A 7,907-nucleotide genomic window follows, 5' to 3' on the forward strand; every position below is an offset into this window, starting at 1 on the left:
AATATATGGTATTTGTCTTTTTCTGACTGACTTATTTCGCTTAGCATTTTACTCTCTAGCTCCATCCATGTTATTGCAATTGGCAAGATTTCACTCTTTTTTATGGATGAATAATATTTCATTACATATGTATGCCATATCTTCTGCATCAATTGATGCATTCATCAATGGATGGACATGGGCTGCCTCCATATCTTGGCTATTGTAAATAATGTTGCTAAAAACACAAGCATACATGTATCTCTTTGAATTAGTGTCTTGTATTCTTTTGAAATAACCAGTAATGCAGTTGTTGCTTTCTACCTTATGGCAGTTCTATTTTTAACTTTTTGAGGAACCTCCATACTGTTTTCCACAAAGGCTGCCCGAGTTTGCATTTCCACCAACAGTGCAATAACGATACCCTTTCTCCTCATCCTTGCCAATACCTGTTTCTTGTTATGCTGACTAGCCATTCTGACAGTTTTGAGATGATATCTCACTGTAGTTATGATTTGCATTTACCTGATGATGTGATGTTAAGCATCTTTTCATGGGTCAGTTGGCCATCTGTACGTCTTCTTTGAAGAAATGTCTATTTATGTCTTCTGCCCATATTTTTAATTGAATTATTTGCTTTTTCGGTGTTGAGTTTTATATATTTTGGATACTAAACCTTTATTGCATATATCATTGCAAATATCTTTTCCCATTCCATATGTTGCCTTTTTGTTTTCGTTGATTATTTGCTTTGTTGTGCAGAAGCTTCTTATCAGGATGAAGTTCCGATAGCTTATTTTTGTTTTTGTTTCCCTTGCTTCAGGAGACATACCTAGAAAGAATTTGATATGGTCAGTGTCAAAGAGGTTACTGCCTGTGTTTTCCTCTAGGATTTTGATGGATTTCTCTCTCACATTTAGGTCTTTAAGCCATTTTAGATTTATTTTTGTGTATGGTATAAGAAAGTGGTCCAGTTTTATTCTTTTCATGTTGCTGTCCAGTTTTCCCAAAACCATTCATTGAAAAGATTATCTTTTTCCCATTGGATATTCTTTCTTGTTTTGTCAAAAATTAATTGACCATGAAATATGGTGCTCATTTCTAGGTTTTCTTTTTTGTTCTATTGACCTACGTGTCTGTTTTTGTGCCAATACTATACAGTTTTGATCACTACAGCTTTGTAATATAACTTGAGGTCCAGAATTGTGTTGCCTCCAGCTTTGCTTTTCTTTTTCAGGATTACATGGTCTATTCAGGGTTTTTTGTGGTTCCAGACAAATTTTAGGATTGTTTATTCTAGCTCTGTGAAAAATGCTATTGGCATTTTGATAAGGATTGTGTTAAATGTGTAGATGTGAGGATGGCTTTGGAAAGTATAGAAACTTTAACAATATTTGTTCTTCCAATCCATGAGTATGGAATATCTTTCCTTTTCCTTGTGTCATCTTCAAATTCTTTGATCACTGTTTTATAGATTTCAGAGTACAGGTCTTTCACTTCTTTGGTTAGGTGTATTCCCAGGTATCAAAATTTGTGCTGGGCCACTAGTCTTATGCCAGATCCCCTGAGGTGCTGTGGTGGCTGGGCATTGTGTGCTGGGGCTGCTGGGGCTGCAAAACTGGGCACAAATTGGGACACACAAGAAGATGGCTGGGCAAACTGGGCCTGTAGCATGATGGTGTCTGGGATCATGCACCTGGATGAGGTGTAGTGACTGGGCACTGTGTGCAGTGGCAGCTATGTACCTGGTGGCTGCACTGTGTGCAGGGGCAGCTATGTACCTGGTGGCTGTACTACCTGCACAAGGGTGCCTCAGGGCACATGGCAGGGTGCAGTGTTGCAAAAGTTCATGGGGCAGCAGTTCAGGGTGCTCATATGGCTTTAACAAAATATGGCCTGACCGCAAGGCTGAGACCAGCAAGCTTGGAATGGGACAGTCCTCAGAAGAACACACTGTGAACAAGTCAGGCAGCCCCATTTTCTGCTGGTAAATTATGGGGGACAGGGGAGGAAAATGGTGTATGCCAGCTCCCTCATTCTCAGTGAAGTCCCTCAACATGCTCCAAAATCAGTATGAACAGATCTCTCCCATTTTCCCCCCAGAATTTTTAAAAGGCTGTTTTTATGTTGTCTCTCAGGGCAGGCTGCTGTCTCCTTAAGGGTGATGACCCAGGTATAGGCACCCAAGGATGCCCAGTGCCAAGACCTCCAAAGCTCCAGGTTCCCAAAGCCACTGGCTTTATAAACTCATGGAATTCAGCCCCTTTGGTTTTTAAAGCCAGACACCATGGGAGTTAGTCCTCCCTGCATGAGTTCCCTGGTGTGAGGGGCAATTTCTCTGTCCTCTCCATGTGAGCAGACTCCCTGCACCTTTCTAAGTTTTCAGTTGCAGCTTCTTCTCTATATTTTGTTGTGGAGTTTCTTCTACCACTCTCAAGATTGTTCTCTAGTTTACTGATTTGGATATGGATGATAGCTAGTTGAAAACATGGGACAGTGTGAGCTTAGGGTCTTCCTACTCTGCCATCTTCGCAAGCTCCTCCCTTCTCTTTCAGAGATGAACTTCAGAAATTACTTACAACTTCCTATTTGCCTTTTATAGTGCTTAGTGGTGCTTCTATTGCTAGGAATATGAGATAGAGGACGACATGACAGGGAGGTGGGTATGTGCCACAAGACCTCTAAGTATGCCTGGAGTCTATTTCTATGGGCTTGGAGAAGACTGTGATTCAGGCCAGTCAAGGATACATGGAGCATAATTTCAGGCTCAGCCTGCACTTGAAAAATCAAGATTTTAACTTGAGCAACTGTCAAATGGGCTAGACTATGTTTGTACGTAACCCATTTCCCTTTATTCACCAAGTGTTGAATTTGAGATGATAATACCCTAGTTAGTCAGAAAACATCTTAAGCAGGAAAGTTTTCACTCTTGATGAATCTTGAGTGATGCCTTTGCAAGCCTGTGAAAATTAAGGTTTGTTTTTCTCATGGAAAATTATTTTTAATTGTGATTTTTTTAGGTGTTCAGCAACATTTACAGCAAAAGGCTTCCTCATGTTATGGTTTCTGTGCCATGCAGTGAGAGTTGTGCAAAGCCTGGCCTCTCCCCTTTGCCTCTCTCACTGTCTTGAATCTCTCTGGGCCACAGCCAATTTCTAGCTTGGACTAAGGCTTGGCAGCATGGGCTGGGCAAAAAAGAATGACATTCAGAGAGTAGAGGCACTTTTTATCAGTGTTTGAACCTGGTAGAAGGAGAAGCATAGAAATCCTCATGGAAGTGGGTTGGGGTGGAATGGAGTAGTGATGGTTTTTGTTAAGAGGAAGACATCTGACTTCTAAAAGATGGTACAGTATGTTCATTTACCATAAATCTTTCCTCCACAAAACATGTAGCAATAGTAGATAAAATATAAAAATAGAAAACAATGAAGACAAAACTGGCTTCAACCACGAGGTTTTAAAAATAGTGAAATAGGAACAATAGAGAAGTGCCCAATAGTGAGCAAGACTGAAAGCCTGGGCTTGCTGAGACAAACTTGTCTTGGACAAACTCAGGGTGGGCAAAATTTCAGTCCGGCAGGGTGAAGTTCTGCAAATTCCATGAAAGACAAAAAATGTGAGCCAGCCTTTTGGGATGGGGCCAAGGGTTGGAGTAGAACTCCACACTAAAACCCCAAAAGAAACTGAAAAACTGACTGTCAAGTGCCTTCTGAGGCCTTAGTTCTGGTGTGTCACAGGCCTGGGGAGATACAGATGGAACTGGTGACCGGTCACTTAGCCCTTCCATAGTGCTGACTTCATGTAGGCAGCAATAACAAATCCACACTTTAAAACTTTCTTCAAGATGTTTTGCCCAGAATCCTGGAAGCTAGCAATAACCAACCACTTAGCAGACTGGGTTTGTAAGCACAAGTTTTTAGTGAAGGATATGTGTGGGAGAGACAAAAATGATGATAATAAAATAAAAAATTAAATCTCCTCTACAAAAGGAGTTTAAGCAAATAAAAACCTAAAACATCAGCCAAATCAACAGTATAATTTACTCAAGATGAAATTCACAATGAAAGAACAGACAAAAAATTTAAAATACTATCTTGCAGGTATGTGAAGAGGAAACTAAGGTGTATCTTTCACAAAAATAGAATACAAAATAGTAAATAAAAAACAGTCATAAATGAACTACTAATGAAAACCCAGAAATAAGCCCAAAAATATATAGTCAATTAATTTTCAACAAAGTAGTAAAGAATATCCAGTGGGAAGAAGACATTCTGTTCAATAATTTCCCAGAGGTATTGGGAAAACTGGAAAGAAACATGCAAAAGAGTGAAACTGGACCTCTTTCTTACACCAAATGAAAAATAAATTAAAAATGGAGCAAAGACCTAAATGTGAGATTAAAACCATAAAAATCTCAGTAGAGAACATAGGCAGTAAATTCTTTGACATCAGCTGGAGCAATTTCTTTCTAAATATGTCTCCTGAAGCAAGGGAAACAAAAGCCAAAAAAAAAAAAAAAAAAAAAACAACTGTTGGGACAATATCAAAATAAAAAGCATCTGCACAGTGAAGAAAATAATCAACAAAACTAAAAGGCAACCTACAGAAAGGGAGAAGATGTTTGCAAATGACACATCTAGTAAAGGGTTAATATCTAAGATATATAAAGAACTGGAGGGAAAGCAATATGGCAGAAGAGTGGAGGACCTCCTTTCATCTGGTCCCTTGAATTTAGTTAGATACCTATGAAATAATTCTGAGCACCTATGAATTCAATCTGAGATGTACGAAAAGAATTGCTGGAATTCTACAAATAGAAAAGCGACCACTTTTTGCTAGTGAGAAGTGAATCTGAGGTGTTATATCAGAAGCTAAATGGCAAGGGGAGGGAGACTCTGGAAGCTGGCTACCAGAAAGTCTTACAGCCCCAGAGTGCAAAATCAAAACCTTTAGAAATCTACGAAATCTGCTCAAGTAAGAGCTGTCCCTGCCTGAAAGGTGCTCATGTGTTGAAGCAGGGCAGAATCCTACCTGGGACACTGTAGCCTCAAGATCCCCGGGGCCACAGAAAGGAGGTGTCTGAGCCAACAGTTTTCCAAGCACTGGAGCAAGGAAACCAGTCAGGGTCAGCGAGCCTAGGAGGGGGCTCTCAGTTCAGTTTGCCATAGACTGAGAAATGTGGCAATATCCAGCAATAGCTCTTCATGAGGGGGCCTTGCAAAAGGCAGAAACGCAGCAATGCAGCAACACTCTGCCTTCGCCTGGGAGAATCCTGGTGGGTGCTCACTGCAGGAGCCTGCAGAGTTTGGCACACACAAAAGTGAAAACTGCTTATCCCTGAGGGTTTACTGAAGAGAGGGGACTGGGATCTTGAAGCTCCAGGACTGAAGATCTGGATATGGCCATTTTTATATTCATCCTCTAAAGAAACGTGGAAAGCCTTCAGGGAACAAAAGCAACAAAAGCAAACCGAAGCAGCTTACACTGAGCCCGGCCACCTGGCAAAGGTCACTGCAACTCCAACAAGGCAAAGACACCCGAGAATCCGTGCAGCAGGCCCCTCCCCCAAAACGTCAGCTGGAAGAACAGGTGAACACCAAGTTTATGGAGCATGCAGGACTGCAAAACTCCAGCTCTAGGGGAAAATACTATATAGAATTTGAGGGTTTTTTCTCATTATTTGTTTTTCTTTTGGTTTAAAAGTTTCCTTTTCTTGTTTTTAATTTTTCCTTTTCAACTAGTTTCTTATTTTGTCAAATCTTTAAGTTTTCTTTTAACTTTCATTTTTTACATTTATATTTTATAGATATATCCTTCATTTTGGCCTCCTTTCACTGTATTCAATTTTATTTTTTCTATATATATTAAGTTTTACTTTCTTTACAATCTGGGGATGTAAACATCTTCTGACAAAAAGACCAAAATACACCCAGGACTATGTATCACCCTGTTTTGACCACATTGGAGATTATATTCTCCCCCCACCCCTTTTTGTATTTTTCTTTTCTTTTTAGTTTCTGACCTCTTAGGATTTGTCTAGTGTGCATTTTGCTTGAGTCGTGGTCGATATTTTTTATTTTGTTCTCTTGCTTATCCATTCTTCTCTGGGCAAACTGACTAGGAGGAATTCACAACAAAAGAAAGAATCAGAAGTAAAACTCTCTGCCACGATCTAGTCCATATGGATATAAATAAATACTCTCTGCCACAGATCAAATCCATATGGATATAAATAAAATGTCAGAGCTGGAATGCAGGAAAATGATTATAAAGTTACTAGCTGGGCTTGAAAAAAACATAAAAGACACCAGAGAATTTCTTAGTGCCAAAATTAATGCTTTGCAACTGAGATGTAGTCTAAATTGGATGCTCTAAGAGCTAGGGTAAATGAGGCAGAAGAGAGAGTCAGAGACACGGAAGACAAGTTGATGGGAAGGAAGGGAGTTGAAGAAAAGTGAGAGAAACAACTAATGGATCATGAGGGGATGCTTCGAGAAATCAGTGATACCATAAAGTGAAACAATATTAGAATTCCTGGGGTCATAAGGAAGAAGAAAGAGAGAGAGGGACAGAAGCTATACTTGAGCAAATCAAAGTTGAGAATTTCCTTAATTTTGTGGAAGATAACAGGCATACAAGTCCAAGAGGTAGAGAGGACCCCTCTCAAAATCAATAAAAATAAATACCCCGGTATATTATAATGAAGCTTGCAAATTTCAGAGATAAAGAGAAAATCCTGAAAACAGCTCGAGACAAGAGTTTCTTAACCAACAATGGTAGGTTACCATTCAGTTTTCCTTCCCTTCCCCTATGATCCTCTGCACTTCATATATTCCACATATGAATGACACCATATAATTGCCTTTCTCTGATTGACTTACTTTGCTCAACATAATACCCTCCAGTTCCATCCACATCAATATAAATGGCAAGTATTCCTCCTTTCTAATGGCTGAGTAATATTCCATTGTGTATATACCACATCTTTATCCACTCATCTGTTGATGGATATCTAGGCCTTTTGCTTAGTTTGGCCATTGTGGCATTGGTGCTATAAACATTGGGGTGCATATGCGCTTTCAAATCACTGCATTTGTACCTTTGTGGTAAAAATAGTAGTGAAATTGCTGGGTCAGAGGTTAGCTTTGTTTTTAACTTCTTGAGGAACCTCTATACAGTTTTCCAGAGTCACTGTACCAGCTTGCATTCCCACTAACAGTGTAAGAGGATTCCCCTTTCTCTGCATCCTCACAAACATTTGTTGTTTCCTGTCATGTCAATTTTAACCATTCTGACCAGTGTGAGGTAGTATCTCATTGTGGTTTTGATTTGTATTCCCCTGATGCCAGGAGATGTGGAGCATTTTTACATGTGTCTGTTAGCCTTTTGACAGTCTTCTTTGGAGAAATGTCTGTTCATGTCTTCTGCCCTTTTATAGACTGGATTATTTATTTTTTGGGTGCTGAGTTTGAGAAGTTCTCTATAGATCTTGGATACTAGTCCTTTATCTGATATGTCATTTGCATGTATCATCTCCCATTCCGTTGGTTGCCTTTTAGTTTCGTTGATTGTTTCCTTTGCTGTGAAAAAGCTTTTTATCTTGATGAAGTCCCAATAGTTCATTTTTGCTTTTGTTTCCCTTGCCTTTGGAGACACGTCTAGCAAAAAGTTGCTAAGGCCAAGGTTGAAGAAGTTGCTGCCTGTGTTCTCCTATAGGATTTTGATGGATTCCTGTCTTACATTTAGGTCTTTCATGCATTTTTAATTTTTCTTTGTGTAAGGTGTAAGAAAATGGTCCAGTTTCATTCTTCTGCATGTTTTTGTCCTATTTTACCAGCAGCATTTATTGAACAGACTGCCATTTTTCTATTGGATATTTTTTCCTCCTTTGTTGGAGATTGGTTGACCATAGAGTTAAGGGTCAATTT

The sequence above is a fragment of the Zalophus californianus genome, chromosome 5 (genome assembly GCF_009762305.2).
Source record: "Zalophus californianus isolate mZalCal1 chromosome 5, mZalCal1.pri.v2, whole genome shotgun sequence".
NCBI lineage: Eukaryota > Metazoa > Chordata > Mammalia > Carnivora > Otariidae > Zalophus > Zalophus californianus.